The sequence below is a fragment of the Hippocampus guttulatus genome, chromosome 4 (genome assembly GCF_054856545.1).
Source record: "Hippocampus guttulatus isolate MCC_2025c chromosome 4, RoL_Hgut_1.0, whole genome shotgun sequence".
NCBI lineage: Eukaryota > Metazoa > Chordata > Actinopteri > Syngnathiformes > Syngnathidae > Hippocampus > Hippocampus guttulatus.
In genome coordinates, this window is record NC_141264.1 from 10838342 (window position 1) to 10858569 (window position 20228).

Below are 20228 nucleotides of genomic sequence, written 5' to 3' on the forward strand. Positions count from 1 at the left end.
CAGGTAAAGAGATTCCTTGTTTGTGTAAATGCTAAACTGAGTTGGTATGTAAAATATAGCAAATTTGAGTTACAATTCAGATTTTTAACTTATGCAGAAAATGTTTGTTAAATCTTGTGAAATAAAAGACAAAAAAGTGATTAGTTTATAAGATAAGATAAGAAAACCTTTATTAGTCTCGCAATGGAGAAATTCCCAATTCACAGCAGCAAAGTTATGAAAGGAATTGAACATTATGAAAGAAGTAGAACAACAAAATATAGGAGCTGCTGGAAAGGCAGCCACTCACTGAAGTTTGAGGAACAAAGGTTTTTGGAGTGTCTTTGCTCCAAGGCGATTTCTCCTCTTAGACACCAGCTCCCCAGCCTCAGAAAATACTCTTTCACATGGTTCAGATGACAAAAGTGAGCAGAGAGTTTTAAATGAAAGTTGATGCAGATGTGCATATGTTTTCTGGTTCCATTTCCAATACTGTATTGTAAAGATTTACCAAGATCAAAAATATTCCTAGAACAATCCATAATTTCGGCTCTCCCGGTAACGGGCTTAAGATAACAAGGGAGCTCGACGGTACGTCAGAGCGGATCGGGGGTCCCCGGGGGCGTGGAGAAAGGAAGGAGCGGCGATCACTGATCCTGACGCTCTCTTCCACCGGTCCGCACCGCCCTAGGTCCCGCCCGGTCCTCCTCACCGCTCTTTCCCTTTTTTATTTCACGCGAGCCGACCAATGAGAGAGATTCGCCTAGGTTCTAACTGCCTCCGTTTTATACAAAACTGATTTTGCGCAGTCCACCCGATCTTCCTTCGTTCCATCTTTTCGTCCCCGACGAGCAACCGTCTTTTCCGAGTCGGAGAACTAAACGGAGCGAATACTGCGCTTTTACGGCAGCTCACTCTCATATAATTCATTTATGCTGTTGCAATTGGTATCACACCTAGGTAAGGTTTAATTACCATTGTTACAGTCATTCGGGTTTGTTTTCTATATCATCTATAGGTTTGGACATAACCTATAAGCCGGAGTAAAAGATACATAATTTAATTCGATGGAAGTTTATAAGGAAGTCCTTAGACATCGATCTTCGGAGCTCCCTCTTGCCGTTCACACTTTTTTATTCATAGGAGGGTGTGATGGTAAGGTTTTTCGATTATCGTGAGAGGATTGAGACAAGGACTCGTATATGCAATCAACGGGTTTTTAATGAAACGCTCTTCTTCTCTCACATAACGCGGACCGGCCAGCCGGCGGGTTTATTACACACAGTCATGATGATAAAAGGAACATCTTCAAACCTTTTAACGCTGATTACAATTTTTCATTCCAAGTCACTCTAAAATAATGAAAAACTGTATTAATAGGATCGTGATGTAAAGTAGAAAGGATTGAAAATCGAAAGATATAAAAAGGGTATATGAGAAAGCCTCAATAAAACAAAAAGGATATATCATTTTCACGCAATGACATTTTCCCGTAAGCGCATTTATGAAGCCGTTCTCTTTTTTAGTGCCTATCATCGGATCGCCTTCCGCAGATTGATCAGGTCCCGAAATGCTCCCGAGGTTCGACTTGCCTGATTAGTACCGTATTTTCACGACCATTCGACGCACCGTATGGTTGGGCGCAGTCTCATTAATGGGTGCTATTTCTGTATTTTACACATAGACAAAACGCACTGTATTATTGGGCGCGATTTTAAAGTGGTAAAACATACGGCAGCTTAAACATAAGGCATGCATGCGCGCACGCTAAAAACACGTTAGCTTGTAGCATACGGTAGCATGCCAAGACATACAGATACAAGCTAAAAACACGTTTTTAAAAAGGCAACGAAGCAAAACGGAGTTCCGTTGTATTTTATTTAGCCATCGTACAATGTACTCACGTTTTTCGATCAATCATCACCCAGAAATCCATCAAAGTCCTCATCCTCTGTATCAGAATTGAACAATTGTGCAAGTACCGGTAATCCATCAAAAACGCCGTGTTCCCTCTCGTTGTCAGTCACTCTCATTGCACAGAAATGATGCCGGCTTTGCCAAAAACTCGAACAACAGTGCAAGCAGACACGTTCGTCCAAGCAGCCACAATCCATTCGCAAATTATAATTCGCTGCCTCTCACTCTTTGTAAAGTTGTGTTTGCCATCGATCATTCATTGTTCCCATGCCGCTCGCAACTTTACTTTGAACGCCCGGTTGATGCCGATGTCCAGCGGTTGGAGTTCTTTAGTCAAGCCTCCGGTAATAACGGCAAGCTCAGAGTTCATTTGCTTGACTTGGTTTTTCACCGCTGCTGTGAGATGGGCACGCATGCCAAAAGCATAACCGATGGCTTGAAGTTTGAACTGAGCTTCGTAGGCGTGTCTCTTTGTAGAATTTATTTTCGGGGGTTCTTAGAAACCAAAACCGAAGTTGTTTTGCAACAATGCACATAGCCACACTCTATACAGGTGTTGGTACCTGCTTGTAGCGTCGCTTTAGCATCCACTTACACGCCCACCCTTCACTCATTGGCGGCCTGCTTCCCCGCATGCCTGTCACTCACGTCTGCCTTTTCTCTCTCTTTCTCTCCATATATGTATATATACACGCCCACCCTTCACTGATTGGCCGACTTCTTTGCCGCATGCCTGTCCACAGTCAATTCCGCCTTTTCTCTATATAAACAGCGTGTCGGCTGTCAGTCAGGTTTTGGAACTCAGCGCATAGACAAGACGCCCCGCATCATAAGGCGTCCTGTCCATTTTGGAGAAAATTTTAGACTTTTAATGGCGCCTTATAGTCGTGAAAATACGGTAATCAATTTTTCTCCTTTTTTAAGGTTTATCTGTACTTCATCGCCTATATTTTATTCTTTTTGGGTTTAACGATTTTTGAGAAGAACACTATGCGTCTAGTGGATTAAGATTTCTTACCACTCCAGTTCGGCCTCGGTCGAGCCCGTTCCGGCAAAAGTAATTTTTTATATACAAAATCCAACTTAGACAGGTCTCCACCGCGAAATATCTGAATTCGGGTCATCGTGGTTTATCCAATTCAGGTCAAATTCAGGTTTAGGTGGAAAAAGGGAGAAAAATCGCCTTTTACAGCGACACTGAGGGGACTTAATATAGGAAACTCAAAAGGGGAACCAAAAGGGATAAGAAAGAGGAACCGGGTGGAGAGAGCCTCCCGCGCGTGAGGGAAAGCTCCTCCAGGGAAAGAGGTATGTGCCGTTGGGCTCATCTCGCCCGCTAGCTCTCAATTCCTCGATCCCCGTGTTTTCCCCGAATCCTTTTCTCCGGAGATTGAGATCTGTGCTGATGCCGTTGGGCTTCGTCTCGCCCGCCGGCTCTCAGATCCTCAATTCACTCCGTTCTCCCATTCCCCCTCGAGTTCCTCTAAGTCTTAGAAAAGGGGAGTGAGACGATCCGTCACGCAGGACCACTCGGTCCGGAGTACCTACGGAGGACCGCGCCCTATTTCGCCATGCATTTCCTTTTAAAGCCTCGGTCCCCGCAAGGGGAGTTTCTTAACCAAGGGTCACATGTTCGTTCTCGAATGTTCTATCTCCTCCCAGTCACAAGGAGGTGGGAGGTTCTGAGCCCTCCCAGGCAAGGAGGAGGGAGCTTCTGTCTCCTCCCAGGCAAGGAGGAGGGAGCACAGTTCAAGCAAGGCTGAGGGAGTTCATTCCGGGCCATTTTCATCTGGTTTGAACTTGTCGAGGGGACCTCAGGTCCCAGGCGAGGTTGAATCAGGACAGGTTGCGCAATCCTTTCTGGTTTGAGCCGGTTGATGTTCTGCTTGCGTCAACCGGAGACAGCTCCTGTGTACTGGTTCAGCCTCCCAATGATAGACAGTCTCTTTTCGCAGCATTTTGCAGCTTGGTTATCATATGTATACATTGACACAATGCTTACTTTTTCTCCCGTAAGCACCAGGTTTTAAATCTTAACATCTGTTGCACATCATATGATATTACTTGGAGATAAAGTAATAGTCACAAGGTAAATTTCTTCACTCAAAGCAGTTTCATAAGCATTGCTTTAGCATTTGATTAATATCTTTGGTCCTCTAAATAATGTCACTTTAGTAATGACTGAAAAGTCAAGAAAAGAAAAAGGAATGTTATATTCCCTTTAAGCATTCTATTTGCTTTGCTAAATCTTCATCATTTGCTGATGGCATGATCATCTCATAAGGCTTTTTAAGGAGCATTGACTCTGGTATGTTTCTTTAACCGATACTTATTCTATTAATTTATTTAAACTCATGGTTCAGGATTTGCAGGGCTGGCTCTCATGGCTTTTATGGTCACTCTGTTGTCATCTAGTGTCCAATTTAGGAATTGTACCAGGACTTTAAACCATCCAATTCCATTTCCTTATTTTTAATGCTTAATTCTCTGCGTGGCGAGGCGCGTTACAAAGTAGCCATAGACACACCACTCCTACGACGTGCCAGAGGGGTAGCCAGTAAATTTGGAGTCTTATTATTCCGAGGTGGGAGGGTAAAGAAAGCCGAATAGGTAAAAAACCAGGCAATTAAAACCACTTGGTCGATCAATTGTAGCCAAAGGAGTGTTGCCAACACTCCCCACACAATTCCCCATGTTATCAATTTGGCCGTTCGCAATATCCAAATTTCCTTTCCTTGTCCATGAGGATTCTTGTGTAACCGAAAAACTAAAGACATAACGTACAAGGCCAATGCTATCGCAAGTGTTCCTTCCAACACTATCGCCCCGTAAATAATCTCAAAGTCTTTCAGTGAGGTCAGGTCCAACACTATCCAACAGAGTAACATAAAACTTTCGGCAATGCCCGTAGGGGTATCATACTTGATGATAACCCTGCCATGCATATAGACAATGAAGCAGCCTAGGCCCAGTGTATAAGTGCAATACAAAAACCTAAGAACCAGGACTTTTGTAACAGTTATCACTAGGATTAACGGCCGCGTAGGTTGACGCAAGTACCATTGGCCAGTACAGCTATGGCTTATCCAAATTATAAAGAATAGCCAGTATTCTAATTCATTACTCACGTTCCTCAGGGCACCTGGTCGTCCTTGGTGTCATTAGAACTATTACCGCAAGCCATCGGTTCGCAAGGTTACCTTCCCACCACGGAGTAAGTATAGTGCGAGATCGGGAGCCCGTCTGAGCTCTTCTCGCCGAGCGCTGGTCTTTATATGCTTGGTGGCGCCGCCCTGGTCCTCAGCTCCTCCTTCTCGGCTGGCTCCCCAGCCTCAGGATTCGCGTTGGTCCTTGGCTCCGCCTCCTTCTGGAACCGCCTCTCAGCAATTCCACGTATCAGTTTCATTTTCTGCCATGGCTGCATCCACAGTCGTCTCGGCGATCCTCTCTTGATGATCGCAAATGCGATAACAGCTGCAGCCACAAGTCCTAGTCCCAGCAGGAACCAAAATCCTGTAGTCTGTACTAGATGTAATAATCCATTACCGACGTCTGCAAGTCCTTCTGCCACTTCCACGGCTGCGGAGACAACCACTCTGGCTGTCTGTACTGCCGCTTTTCCTATCCTCTCGTACCAAACACTCTCGTGTATGTTATTGCCATATCCGCATGTCAGCCAATGTTCATAAGGGGAATAACAAGTTCCACCAGTGTACAGTCTGTTCGGGCCCAGCCAGTCGAATCCTATGATCTCCTTCCCTCCGCATAGGCTCCTTCGAAAGGCATGACCCTCGATGATCTGTATCAACGTGTCGGGTTGCTTTGGAAGTAGTCTAGGGAAACTTGTTTTCTGTAGTCCGTAGTCCTTCTCCCAACGCGTACAGTCCAATCTGTTAGGAGGGCTCAGTCTTGTCCAATTTCCTTGCTTTTTAATCGAGACTGCTCCCTCGATGCTGGCATAATCCTTATCGGGATATTTGTCGGCACAGTACTCAGTCCAGCTTGGCACTTCGTCGCAAGGTCTTCTGGCGAGCTGTATGGTACATCTTTCATCTTGCGTGTTCTTGTCACAGGTCATCGACCATGGTCGGGGTTTGCATACAGGTAAGGTTTGTATGATGGTTTAGTATCTTGTTCCTTAGAATATACTGTCGCGAGGTATTGGTATTTAACCCAATAATTCGTAGATACATTAAGGCAGGGAGCTACAAACAATTTTATCTCATTGCTTGTGAATCCCCACCAGGTTCGGCTATAATCTCTCGTGTGTACTTCATTCCATGCCAAAAGTACTCCTTTCACTGTTTTGTTCGCCTTAAGGCTCGTGCAATTGTAAATCCAACGGGTCAAAATAGTACCTTGAATTTCTTCAAGGGGGCATCGTGGCGAAATGCCCGTTTGCCAAGGTTTCATGTCTTGTAAGTGTAGGTCATCATATATCCGCTGTACCACGCACCGATCTATTGCGTCGAAATCTCCTTTCGGTACTGATTTCAGATCGTCGGGCGTCGGCAAACGTTGTGTCCAAAATAATACCGCTGTTATTGGCGTTAGGGTATAATTATTGGGGTCCATATTCAGTCTGCCATCTACGTGATAGACTTGCAATTGTTTTTCCCATAACCAGGGTAGGGTCTCGTTTAGCCAATGCTCATAATCTACATCATATGTAGTAGGTCTAAAGCTATGTATCTGCTTCTGTCCTGTCGGATGACAGTTACTAGAATAACTCAGCACATGATATGGGTTAGGGCAATATTTTGCAATATTCCAATAACAAGGGTTAAGGCGCATAGTCTTTATGCATTCTTTGGTTCTTTTTCCCAGGAATTGTCTCTGTCCCGGGACGGATGATGATCTCTTCAATCGTCTAGGTGTCTCTTTAGGTATCATCGGTAAATTCTCTGAAACAGTCACATTCCAGTCATCAGGTGACTCAATGTCACAAGCGAAAGTAAAACAACTCCAGCATGGAGTTGCAGGGGAATACCAAGCCTCGCAGCTGTTGTTCATTTGCGCCGTGGCCGTAATATGATCTTTACGGGGGGGACTTTCCGTTTTCCCCGGCCCAGTGTTCATCGTTTCCTTCTGGTAAAATCTTACAACTATCATTGGCATACCATTTCAGGCTTTGATCGTTGATTTGAAGCCATGTTCTCTGGAGAGATCTTTCTTCTTTTCTTATTTTACAAAATATTCCTATACCGACTGTTTCTCTTTCTCTAAACATAATAACTCCTCGGTCAATCTCCATAGCGCTTTTACATTTTTTGTTAGATTCAGTGGGGTAAGTTGTCCATTTTTCCAATGTGTCTTTTACGTTTTTACTCTTCTTGATTTCCTCTATCAGGCTTTCTCTGTATATAGCTCTTGCTGACATTTTCCTTTGGGCATCGCTTTTTTGGAAAGTCTGCCTTTCATTAAGGGCTTCTTCTATTTTTGCTGTATTCCATTTCTCATTTGCTACTACATACTTCATGATCCAACATTCTTGTGTGATGAATGTTGTTGGGCCGTGTCTTACTTTAACTAGTTCCATGGGTCTCGGTGTTGTTCTGATTCGCTTGGTCATATCTTTTCCTGATATGATATCTGTAGTCTCGTCATTCACTTCTGTCGAGTTGTTTTCTATGGGACTCTTTGTTGCGTTTTGCTCATTCTCAGTTGGTGGCTCTGGGCAGTTGTACGTCAAACAGTTCCAGCACGGCTCCCACTTAGGTCGCACGTCCGTGCAGGAGTGATTCAACGGTGCTGCAGGTCTGATGTAGTCCCACCCGGGGCCCATTTCTCTTTTATGTTCCCAATTTCCAATATCTCCCTTGGTCATGGGGACGCAGCTGACATTGGAAAACCACCAAGGATGGTTGTCTCCCACGTCAATCCAGTTTCTTCTCACTATTTTGGTTGTCAGGTTCGTAGGGCAATATAGCCAAAGTGTCAGTGATCCATTCAGATCGTCTTCAATCTCCAATGGTTCCAAAGCGTAGTCTGTACATACTTTGTCGGTTTCTTGGGGGTACGTAGTGTACTTTGTCAGCAACCTAACTTGTTCTGCTTTGGTTCTTGACCTCCATACTTGGAATGTTATTTCGGTCACAAGCAAACTGAGCTTTCTTCTGAGTTGTTCGTCGACATCTTTTTCGTTGCCGCTCAGTTCGCTTCTGATGAGCGTGTAATTCCATCTTTCGGACGCTGGGTGTCCCTTGACTTCCCAGCAGGTCTGTTCAAATATCTCAGTCGTGCTATGCCGGATTTTTATCAGGGCTATGGGGTCTTTTGTTGGTTTGCTAGGTTCTTTCACCGAAAGGTAGGGTACCCATATGGCACAGCTGACTCCAAATACGGCAAGCAGGACAACTACTATGCCCCATAAACTATGATCACATGGGGCCTGCTGTTCTCTGGGTTGGGTTGGTCTTAAATTCACGTACTGCCGCTCCCATGGGTTTCTTCCGTCACCCTCGGGTTGGCTGTATATTTCTTCTGACTGGTTGTTAGGGTTTTGATAACCTGGTTCGTTTTCGTCTGATTCAAATTCAGGCTGTATTCTATATCGTACATGACCGCCTTGTATTTCTATTCGCGGGCCTACCTCTGGTTGCTCCGGTATGGTCTCGAGTGGGTTCACGGTTTGGGTGTTGGTGCTCAGAGCCTCTGAAGCCCGAGCACTGTTATCTTGGTAAAGAGCTATTTCCTCGTAGAGAGAATCCCTTGGGTCCGCATAAAGTGGTTCCGCCAGGTTCTCGTAGAGGGGCTCCTTCAAATTCTCGTATGTTGGTTTCTTTAGGTTCTCATATTCGTTTTTCGAAAGTTGTTCTCCTGTCGCCTGTGGTGTAGGCTCCAAGTTGTCCAAATTTGGTCTTTTCGTCTTTATCTTCGAAGGAACAGCGTATTCGTCGTCCATCTTCCTCTTTGGCATTACCTAGTTGCTGTCGGTCCCGGCTGCAGCTATTATCTGTCGGTTATTTCATTTCCATATGTACTATGATTTTGCTCCTCCCCTCTGATGGGGTTGGTCTTGTTCATCGTGTTCATCTGTAATCCGAAGATTACACCATCCCTTCCTCAAAAATAAAAGCAAAAGTCAGCAAAACAAAAAGGGTGGAAGGGGATGACCATAAAAGGCGCTAATTTGACTGCAGCGCGGTCATGGGGAGGCGACGCCATCATCCTATTGCTGTGAAGTCGAAGGCAATGGCGTGGCCCGGTTGGCAGTCTGAGCCATCGTAGCGGCCGATATTAATCTTACGTAGCTGCGCTCCAATCTGGCCACCCTTTCCTTCAGTGTATTAATTTCAATGTTCATTGTTGATATCAGCAGTTGTTGGCTTTCCAATCCAACAGTATCACGGTTCATCCGGCCCAATAGAGTGTCACTTTGAGCACGAAGAATCTCAACTGAAGTCGTCAAGTCGGAACATTTAAAATGCATTCCAACCGCAAGGTCCTGTACATCCTTAAGCCGGTCTTCCACGGTGGTCAAACGTGTCATCATATTTTGGTTAATCAAACGGTTAGACAGGTCTTGGGGAGGCGATGCCATTATCTTACTGCTGTGAAGTTGAAGGTAATGGCTCGTCGGCAGAAGTGGAGGGTTGCTGCTCAGCAATTGATTTGTAGGAGGGCGGAACAGCAGCTATTTTAATCACTGGTCTGTTCCAGAGGCGTGACAGCTCCTCCTTGAGGGCGTGCTGTGTCCATGATGCTTCGTCACCTTCATTTGGTTCGTTTTTATACACATGGGGACTGGAGATCCCTTGGTCGTACATGGGGCCAATTTTATAACCGGTTTCCTGCGGACTATTTTGTCACGCGGAGTCAAGCGTTTAGCCTTGGGTGTCCGTATCACCGTGGCATCTTCGTTGTTCTGTCTTGTAGGCAGAGTAGCATGAAATACGGGACAACTCCAGAGGGACCTATGGACTTTTCTGTAGGGCGTTACGTTGCCCATACCGTCACAGTCGGGAAACGGGCAAGCAACAGCGCCATCCTTAGGTTGATAGTCTGGATCGTCTTTGTCAGGTTCAGCCGGGTCATCATCGTCTGAATCCGAGACCATTTGTGGGATCTGTTAAAGATCACCGTGCCATCGTCGATGTTCTGTCTGCTGAACCGCAGCAGGGGCCCTCGCCAAGTCCTCATCCAATGTGGGGTCCTCATATCTGGCCGATGCCACGGAGCACAAAGATAACAGCTCCGGGTGTTGATGTCCCTGCCAGCCTCTACAAAAACCATCACCGTATAAGGTAGATAGGTGAAGTCCCAGAGAATAAATCCCCTGGTAAGGGACTATCGCCATAGAAAGCATGATCCTGACCCAATATCCGTCGTCAGGCTCAAAGTCCGCAGAGTCGACGGCTGGGCGTAAATTCATCCAATCTAGTTTAGCTTTGTATTCCAATTCCTTCGAGGTTGTGTCCAGGGCTGTTGTGTATCTGAACATACAATTCTCTTCCATCCCGATCTCCCGAGGGACAGTAAAAACTGTCCGTTATAAGTCGCACTCGTTTCACATTCAATCTAGTGACTTCTAACAATCCTTCCAATACCGCCGTGGCCTCACCGGTTTGAGCACTGCCGGGAGTCATGCCCTTACGGCGGCATCTTTCTTCTCCATTTTGCTTAAGGATGAAGCCCCAGTGGGCAAACTGGTCCTCTCCTTTCCTCGAGCCATCTGTGTAGAGAATCCACTCATACGGCTTCTCTTCTTCGTCATGTTGTGTTATTACTTTTTTGGGCGCGGACTTAGCTGGTCCAATTTCCAAATCTGGATCGAGTAAGATGTCTTCCCATCTTCCCCATCTCACATTTGTTGCTTTAGTGCTTTCGATAGTGGTTTTTCTTAGGTATCGTGAACCTGGCTTTGCGTAGTGACTTTGATTCCTTGCCCCTATGCTAAATCTTTCAGCGCTCCCCAATATTTGGCAAGGACCGCTAGCTCCCTTTCTTCTTGGGGGAACCTTTTCTCCACACTGCTCAGGGTATAGGTCCACAATGCCACTAAGCCAGCTCCCTCGTTACCAACGCCAACCATAGCGTTATCATCTTCGCAGCCTATTTCGGCGACAAGTCTCGTATCCAAACTTCTGGGTTCAAGACGAACAGCATTTTCCACTGCTTTCTTTATTTCGTTCAGGTTTTCTTGATCCTTCGCGGACCTTCGCAGCCCTCAGAGAGTCCCAAGTCCGCCGCGACTTGGAATCCCAAATAGTCAACTTGGAATTTGGCAAATTGGCATTTTTTTAATATTGAGTTTTAGTCCAGCTTCGGTCACTCTTTCGACCACGGCTTGTAATATATCCAAATGTTCCTCTTCTGTGTCACTCGCGATGAAAACATCATCTATGTAGACAGTTACGGGCAGTCCTTCCAGAATTTGCAGGACCGCTGACTGAAATACAGTAGGCGAATTCTTGTATCCTTGAGGCAATCTCTGCCAAACGTATGATTTGCCTTTGTGCGTAAATGCCGTTTTTCCTTGTGAAGCTCGAGCAATTCTCAATGAGAAAAATCCATTCGCCAAATCAATGCATGATTTGAATTTCTTTACCCTTAGTGTTTTTAAAGACGCTTGGGGGTTAATGAGGCTCGCTCGATTAGCCACCGTCCGGCGGTTAAGAGCTTTGAAGTTGATTACGGGCCTCCATCCTCCTCCAACAGCGTCCGGCTTTTTTACTGCTTCAATTGGGCTATTGGTAATTGGATTTGGTTCTTCACGAATTATGTCAAGCGCCAGCAGTTCTTTTACAATCGTTCCCATCTCAGCCACGGCTCCCGGATTAAGTGGATATTGTCGTACAGGCGGGTGCACTCCTCCCATGATGGTATTTAGGCCCCAGGTCTCCACAATCATTCTTGAAATGAGCCACTCCAGCTTTATTCAATATTTCTGTTAGTCTCTTTTTTCCTTCTGGCGATAAATCGCTGTCTTCGACCTGCTGGGCTTTAGCCGCCGATACGTCCACTGGTTTATACCACTCCTGTGGCTCGGTAGTCATGGTTGGGCCTACTTTTACAGTTCTCACTTTTAACTTGTCCAATCTTTTCTTCAAGGGTTGTCGCTTTGCTTTAGGCCTGGTCATTTCTTCTGCGTCTTCTAACGTTATCAGGTTGTGCGGTCCAAGTATCCACACAAATCCTTTCCACATTCCAATATGCATTGTCGTTATTCTTCCGTCGGCCAATCTTATTTTTAGGTGTCCAATTGGTCTCATCGACACCTCAGCTCCCGTATCCACCAAATAGGGCACTCCATCCAGATCAACGTAGAGTTTGTCTCCTTTTCGGTAGATACCTTTCAGGGTGACCCGCGCCTTGTCTTCCATTATTTGCTGGGCTCCCCTGAGGCGGCAGCCTTGCGTGCCTCATGGAGAGCCTTGCGTTCTTCTGGAGTCATTTTGGCGTAGTCTTCTTTTGATACATACGCTCCTGGACCTGACTTCGGGGTCGTTGATTGTGATTTTGCTTGATAGGGCGGTTTTTGGCCCTCCACTGTGTCTTGTTGCTGTGATCTTGTGTAAGGTGTTTTCTGTGCAGGTTGTGATGCTTTCTGGGCCGACTGCTGGTCGTTTCCTCGGGAACGGTTCGCTGTCGGACCCGCTTTTCTCTTTTCGCTGTAATGCTTTGTTAGTCAATCCCATTGCTTGATGGAAGCTTCGATTTCTTTCGTCGTACTGTCAGGTGCCATTTTAACAAAAATGGCTTCATTTCCCATTTCCTTCACAATCATCCTCAGGGCTCTGACATATCTCTTCGGGATGATTCCTTGTTTTGTCTTGTGCCACGCATTCAGTAGCGTGATGCCTTGTTTTATTTGTTCTTTTGCCCTTGCAATGTGAGCGTCTTCATCCTCGTCTTTGCCATCCACCCATCTTTCGTAGACCTCTTGTGCTGTTTCTTTAGGGTCAAGGGGGTTGGCGATGATGTACTGCAACCACAGTCTTTTCGCGGCCTCTCCTACTGGAGCGTCTTTGACCATAGGCCACATTTCAATCAAATAGTCTTTAGCCGTTTCTTTTTGGCTTTTCGGGCGTATCAGTTCTTTGATGGCTTTAAATTCTTGCATGTCTTTTTCGGTGCATCTCGTCGGGGGTGCTGTGTTAGGTCCTAATGTAGTCATCCCCAGCTGCGTCGCGTACCTGGAGGGTTGGTAAATGGATGGAGCGGGGGCTGCTGAAGAGGCTGCTCCGTCCAGGTCCAGGTCCAGGTCCAGGTCCAAGTCCAAGTCGTCGTCCGCTTTTAGTTCAGCTTGTGCTTTAAGGTATACGGCTTGCTTGATTTTTCTGAGCAAGAAGTCGTACATCACTGTCACGAAGCCTTCTCTGAAGTTTTTCGTGAGGTCCGTGTATTCAATCAAGGTATGATAGGTTGGTGTTTGGAGAATATTTGCTGCTTCTCTGTGAGTAATCTTTATTGTGAATGTCGTATCAAGGTCCAGCTTTTCCAGCCAGGCCACTGGGTAGGGGTATTCTTTCTGCCCCGCCTCTGGGATGTAGGTCTTTCTCCCGTCTTTCGTTTCGACGTAGCCCAGGTGTTGATCTCTGGCCAGTCTTTCTGAAGCTTGGAAAACGTTCATTATAGGTTGGGGATTTACTCTCCCTTTGTAAAGTGGTCTTTTGACGTTTCTCGGAGGACCGACCTCTGGGTCCCCACCGCTTCTTCGTCTCTTGCCTCAGCACCGGGCATGATAGGGGGTGGTAGGCAAACCCAGTCGTCATCCTCAGGGGCGCCTTCGTGTCCGCTATCTTCCCCTGGTTCTGTCGGCAAGACTGCAGATCTAGGTTTAGGTATAGGGGCTACTGGGGGCAATTCTTGGGGTGCTTCGCTCGTTACTCTGGGTGTAGATGTGGCCGGACTGAAAGTCACAAACGCGGCTCTCGGGCGCTCCTCTTGTCCTTGTTCCTCTGTCTGAGGGAGAAGTCCCGTCGGAGGCCGTCCGCTTGGTCCCGCTTGTTCTCCGTCGTAAGTCGGCATAGTGTGTGGTTCGGCTGTCAGCGATGAGGGCAACACAATCTCCGGGTTAGCCTTCTGTTGCTGTCGGAGCTGCAGATGAGTATGGGAGATTTGTAGCATTTGGGTCAACACGTCTTGTAGGGCCGTGCTGATCCTCTCTCCCCTCTGCTCTTTTGATATTATCACTACAAACTCAGCGCCCGGTATCACTGTTACTGGGGTCGATATTTGTAGTTTGAAGGCTCCCACGGCAACTGATTCGGCCACCTTCCATAACATTTTTCCTGTTTTTATCCCATTTACGTCGATGACGACTCTCATTGCTCCCATCTCCATAGCCTTGTCGATGCCATCTTCTAGCGCTCTTGTCATTTCTCCCATATACTGGGTTTGATCCAGTACTGCTTTCCATTCTCTTATAGGGATATGCACTACCATATAATATGTAGAATTTCCTCCACTAGTTGTTACAACTTGGGTTTTTCTTTCTGTACCCAAGTTCCCCTTTCGTATTTTATCTTCTATTTCCCTAACGTATTCTTCTCCCGCTGCAAGCCTTAAGCTCGCGCGGAATCTCTTGCTGTGTGGTCTTAACTTTTCGTCGGTTAGCAGTATCAGGGCATCCCCGACTATGTCCCAAGGGTCTCCTACATGGTGACATATCATGATACCGTTTCCAACATTACATCTTTTTGTAGTTTCTGTCGGTAACGGGGGCAAGGGTTGTGATCTGATCAACGGGCTCATTTGTTGAAGCATTCTTTGTCGTTCTTTTGGTTCATTCTTCTCATATCTAAAGTGTTCTGTAGTCTCCATGGTTGTCATATCCATGTGTGGTTGATCATTCTGATTTTCGTCACTGGGAGTAGTTGCTCCCTGCTCTTTTTCTCGCACTAGTTCTCTTATTTGTCCATATAGTGCCTCATGTTCTTTGTACTTGGAAGCTGCTCTTTTCAAGTCTGCGTCCATTAATACACTTTTAATGTTAGATACTGTTGCCAGCGTTTTAACGATGGGGTCCCATTTCAAGTCTGTACTGACTAGTTCCTCAACGTTATATCGCCGTAACATGCCAATCCACCATTCAAGCCAGTGGCTCGCCTCTCTTCTAGTGAAGTCTGCATAAGGGTGGTCTATGATGATTGTCATTAGGCCCTCTTCCTCGGACCTTTCTGCGCAATATCGGCCACCGCCCTTAACAGCTCTTTCTACTTTCGCCGCAAGCTCCTCCGGCTGGGTGGAAGGATTCCATAGCTCTAACAGTCTTCTCATCTGGGGTTGCCATTCACTCAGGCCCCCTCCATACAATACTAGTCTTATCTTTAGGTCACTTTGTCTTAGGGTCTGATGAGTGGAGATCATCGCCGCGGCCCCTTGCTCAGAGGGTCGGGGGGATGATTGTAATTCCTCCTCTCTATCGCTCATGGTAGCGTGTTCTGAAGCTCGCTTTGCTTTCCTCTCGCGTATTCTAAAGCCCGCTTTGCTTTTTCTCAGTTGTAGGAGCGGAACTGTTTTATTTCCGAAGCCTTCCCGTTGCGCTTTAGGTATAAGGGACGTACTACAGTTCCTCGGTTACTCAGCTCACACTTCTTCGTGTGACGCTTCTTTTTTACTCTACTATTTAGCCTAAATCGCCTACTTGCTTAATAGCTAAATATCTCTGAACGGTGGAAACGTATTCCCACCCGGTTAGTGTTCCACACAATACCTTTACTCGGTCTAATCAATCCTCGTCCAATTCTGAAGAAAAGACAGAAAGTAATCCAATTTCGGAATTGTCGTCCAAAAATCGTCACCTTTGAAAATAATCCAAAAGTGATCAAAAAGCTGGAACAGTATAATCCAAAAAAGGGAAAAAAGGTCAAAATAGGCACTGTTGAATAAAATTCAAAAGTGATCAAAAAGCAAAATAAGATTCAAAAAAGGGAAAAAAGGAGTAATCCAAAAGGAAAAAAAGATATTCCAAAAAGGGAAAAAATCTTAATCCAAAACTCGGAAAAATCCTTCTTCACCTCATAAAGCAACATAAAGGACAAACAAGCTCCACTCATAGCAGAAAACCAGAAAAATAAAGAGTATTAGATAGCTGTTGAAAGGGTTATGCAGAAAAGGGAATAAATCCAAATACGGCATCTGGGGTTTAAGGGTAAAAAGCGGCGAAAACACCAAAATGTCTAATCCAAAAACGCACAACGGTTTATTTCTAACAGAAAAACCGAGACAAGAAACTAAAGAGAAAAGGCAGAGGGAGGGTTACACAGGGAATGCCGGCTTTGGCAACTAGTGGAAGGGCGTCGGCTATCAAGGAAAAAGGTGCATAAATTTCCCTCGGCATGCCGATGAAAGAAAATAGGGAATAAGGAAAATTCGACAAAAAGGGGAACTTAAGACGTCCTACAAAAAGAATAAGTAGGCGCAACCCCAAAGGGCACCCTAAATATCCTAAAAAATAATTCAACATAAAAATCTTTTCTTCTTTAACTCTCAAAAGGGTTTAAGGGGACTGTCGTTATTCGCATTGAAAAACGCACCCACTAAATCCACTGCTATTTCGTTTGCTACTGCTGCGACAGCCTGAGCTTCTGTCATCTGTTCAGCTGCAGCATCTATCTTCAAGGCTTTAGCATTCACTAACCTAGGAATCACGTGTTCCCAACAAGCCCCCTTCCACAAGGAGCGCCTCGCGGCTCGCTCCGCAAGATACGCGATCAGTACCTTAGCTGCCGACCAGAGCAGCAGGTCGAAGCTGAATCCCATTTTGGCTCAATGGGTCTCACACACTCACTCTAGAGTATGACTAGGGGGGGCTTGCCACCGTCTTTTCAATGACACAAAATAGTACTATTTATAAGGTTATGAGCTCCGCAATGGACCACCAACCGAATAGTTCTTTCCTAAGGAACACTATCCTTTAAAGAGACTATTTTTGCATCATCCCAAGGTCGCCTGACATGACAATTTGTCAGTGAGCACTGCCCCGTTGCGTCCTTTTCCCTTGGACGCTCAGGGACGACTGCTCGGGTTCTTTAGGGGCTCTGATCGATCCCGATTCTTTGTAAAAAAACCCAATCGATCGAGCCCCACGTTGGGCGCCACATGTCAGCGACGGGAATTCGAACCGGGAATTAGTCGAGCATTTTGAAGTTTGAGGAACAAAGGTTTTTGGAGTGTCTTTGCTCCAAGGCGATTTCTCCTCTTAGACACCAGCTCCCCAGCCTCAGAAAATACTCTTTCACATGGTTCAGATGACAAAAGTGAGCAGAGAGTTTTAAATGAAAGTTGATGCAGATGTGCATATGTTTTCTGGTTCCATTTCCAATACTGTATTGTAAAGATTTACCAAGATCAAAATTATTCTTAGAACAATCCATAATTTCGCAAAACTCCAGCCAACAAACCCACGACATGTTGATACAGTTTGTGTCCTTATAAACACACTTTGGCGCAGCACATTCAAACGATTCACTTCCTGTATTGGTCACGTGATTCTTTCTTAAAGCAGTACACGCACCAATACAGGGTTTCACTCTTGAGCTCTCGGCACCGTGCTCACGCACCAGTGTCACTCATCCCATCACTAATACTCATGAGATATCCCTGCTTGACCTGCTCTGACGACAACTTGATCACCGATGTCTGGTAATTCTTGTGCATACTGAAGGATTTTTGTTGCCATTTGTATTCCTTCCTTGCTGGATGGTGGCTTGTCATCAGGAGTTGAATCGATACCTTGTTTTTTAAAGTTTCGTAGATTTGCGTCTTTCCGACTCCAAGTGCCTGCTGGATCTTTTTAACTTTGTGTCCAGCCTCGCTCAAATGGATGCATTTCACTCGCTCTGCTCCAGTCGTTACAGTTCTTCTACGTTTTGTCAGCGACGGGAATTCGAACCGGGAATTAGTCGAGGGAAGGGGGGAAACGCGGGAAAAAGAATTCATCGAGTCCCTTTTTCCCTCAACTTCACCCCTACCTCCTAATATGATTTTTTATCCCGTAGATCGGCTCTCCCGGTAACGGGCTTAAGATAACAAGGGAGCTCGACGGTACGTCGGAGCGGACCGGTGGTCCCCGGGGGCGCGGAGAAAGGAAGGAGCGGCGATCACTGATCCCGACGCTCTCTTCCACGGGTCCGCACCGCCCTAGGTCCCGCCCGGTCCTCCTCACCGCTCTTTCCCTTTTTTATTTCACGCGAGCCGACCAATGAGAGAGATTCGCCTAGGTTCTAACTGCCTCCGTTTTATACAAAACTGATTTTGCGCAGTCCACCCGATCTTCCTTCGTTCCATCTTTTCGTCCCCGACGAGCAACCGTCTTTTCCGAGTCGGAGAACTAAACGGAGCGAATACTGCGCTTTTACGGCAGCTCACTCTCATATAATTCATTTATGCTGTTGCAATTGGTATCACACCTAGGTAAGGTTTAATTACCGTTGTTACAGTCATTCGGGTTTGTTTTCTATATCATCTATAGGTTTGGGCATAACCTATAAGCCGGAGTAAAAGATACATAATTTAATTCGATGGAAGTTTATAAGGAAGTCCTTAGACATCGATCTTCGGAGCTCCCTCTTGCCGTTCACACTTTTTTATTCATAGGAGGGTGTGATGGTAAGGTTTTTCGATTATCGTGAGAGGATTGAGACAAGGACTCGTATATGCAATCAACGGGTTTTTAATGAAACGCTCTTCTTCTCTCACATAACGCGGACCGGCCAGCCGGCGGGTTTATTACACACAGTCATGATGATAAAAGGAACATCTTCAAACCTTTTAATGCTGATTACAATTTTTCGTTCCAAGTCACTCTAAAATAATGAAAAACTGTATTAATAGGATCGTGATGTAAAGTAGAAAGGATTGAAAATCGAAAGATATAAAAAGGGTATATGAGAAAGCCTCAATAAAACAAAAAGGATATATCATTTTCACGCAATGACATTTTCCCGTAAGCGCATTTATGAAGCCGTTCTCTTTTTTAGTGCCTATCATCGGATCGCCTTCCGCAGATTGATCAGGTCCCGAAATGCTGCCGAGGTTCGACTTGCCTGATTAGTAATCAATTTTTCTCCTTTTTTAAGGTTTATCTGTACTTCATCGCCTATATTTTATTCTTTTTGGGTTTAACGATTTTTGAGAAGAACACTATGCGTCTAGTGGATTAAGATTTCTTACCACTCCAGTTCGGCCTCGGTCGAGCCCGTTCCGGCAAAAGTAATTTTTTATATACAAAATCCAACTTAGACAGGTCTCCACCGCGAAATATCTGAATTCGGGTCATCGTGGTTTATCCAATTCAGGTCAAATTCAGGTTTAGGTGGAAAAAGGGAGAAAAATCGCCTTTTACAGCGACACTGAGGGAACTTAATATAGGAAACTCAAAAGGGGAACCAAAAGGGATAAGAAAGAGGAACCGGGTGGAGAGAGCCTCCCGCGCGTGGGGGAAAGCTCCTCCAGGGAAAGAGGTATGTGCCGTTGGGCTCATCTCGCCCGCTAGCTCACAATTCCTCGATCCCCGTGTTTTCCCCGAATCCTTTTCTCCGGAGATTGAGATCTGTGCTGATGCCGTTGGGCTTCGTCTCGCCCGCCGGCTCTCAGATCCTCAATTCACTCCGTTCTCCCATTCCCCCTCGAGTTCCTCTAAGTCTTAGAAAAGGGGAGTGAGACGATCCGTCACGCAGGACCACTCGGTCCGGAGTACCTACGGAGGACCGCGCCCTATTTCGCCATGCATTTCCTTTTAAAGCCTCGGTCCCCGCAAGGGGAGTTTCTTAACCAAGGGTCACATGTTCGTTCTCGAATGTTCTATCTCCTCCCAGTCACAAGGAGGTGGGAGGTTCTGAGCCCTCCCAGGCAAGGAGGAGGGAGCTTCTGTCTCCTCCCAGGCAAGGAGGAGGGAGCACAGTTCAAGCAAGGCTGAGGGAGTTCATTCCGGGCCATTTTCATCTGGTTTGAACTTGTCGAGGGGACCTCAGGTCCCAGGCGAGGTTGAATCAGGACAGGTTGCGCAATCCTTTCTGGTTTGAGCCGGTTGATGTTCTGCTTGCGTCAACCGGAGACAGCTCCTGTGTACTGGTTCAGCCTCCCAATGATAGACAGTCTCTTTTCGCAGCATTTTGCAGCTTGGTTATCATATGTATACATTGACACAATGCTTACTTTTTCTCCCGTAAGCACCAGGTTTTAAATCTTAACATCTGTTGCACATCATATGATATTACTTGGAGATAAAGTAATAGTCACAAGGTAAATTTCTTCACTCAAAGCAGTTTCATAAGCATTGCTTTAGCATTTGATTAATATCTTTGGTCCTCTAAATAATGTCACTTTAGTAATGACTGAAAAGTCAAGAAAAGAAAAAGGAATGTTATATTCCCTTTAAGCAT

At 45.8% G+C, this 20228-nt stretch overlaps 1 protein-coding gene and 2 pseudogenes across 1 annotated transcript in view; 1 reads left to right on the forward strand and 2 right to left on the reverse strand.

Moving 5' to 3' along the window:
• Positions 1-20228, forward strand: part of amn1 (antagonist of mitotic exit network 1 homolog (S. cerevisiae)) — a 38057-nt gene that overhangs the window by 8503 nt on the left and 9326 nt on the right. The gene's annotated exons all lie outside the window — the stretch shown is intronic.
• Positions 980-6471, reverse strand: LOC147205915 (uncharacterized; annotated as a pseudogene).
• On the reverse strand, positions 12221-13471 carry LOC147205916 (uncharacterized; annotated as a pseudogene).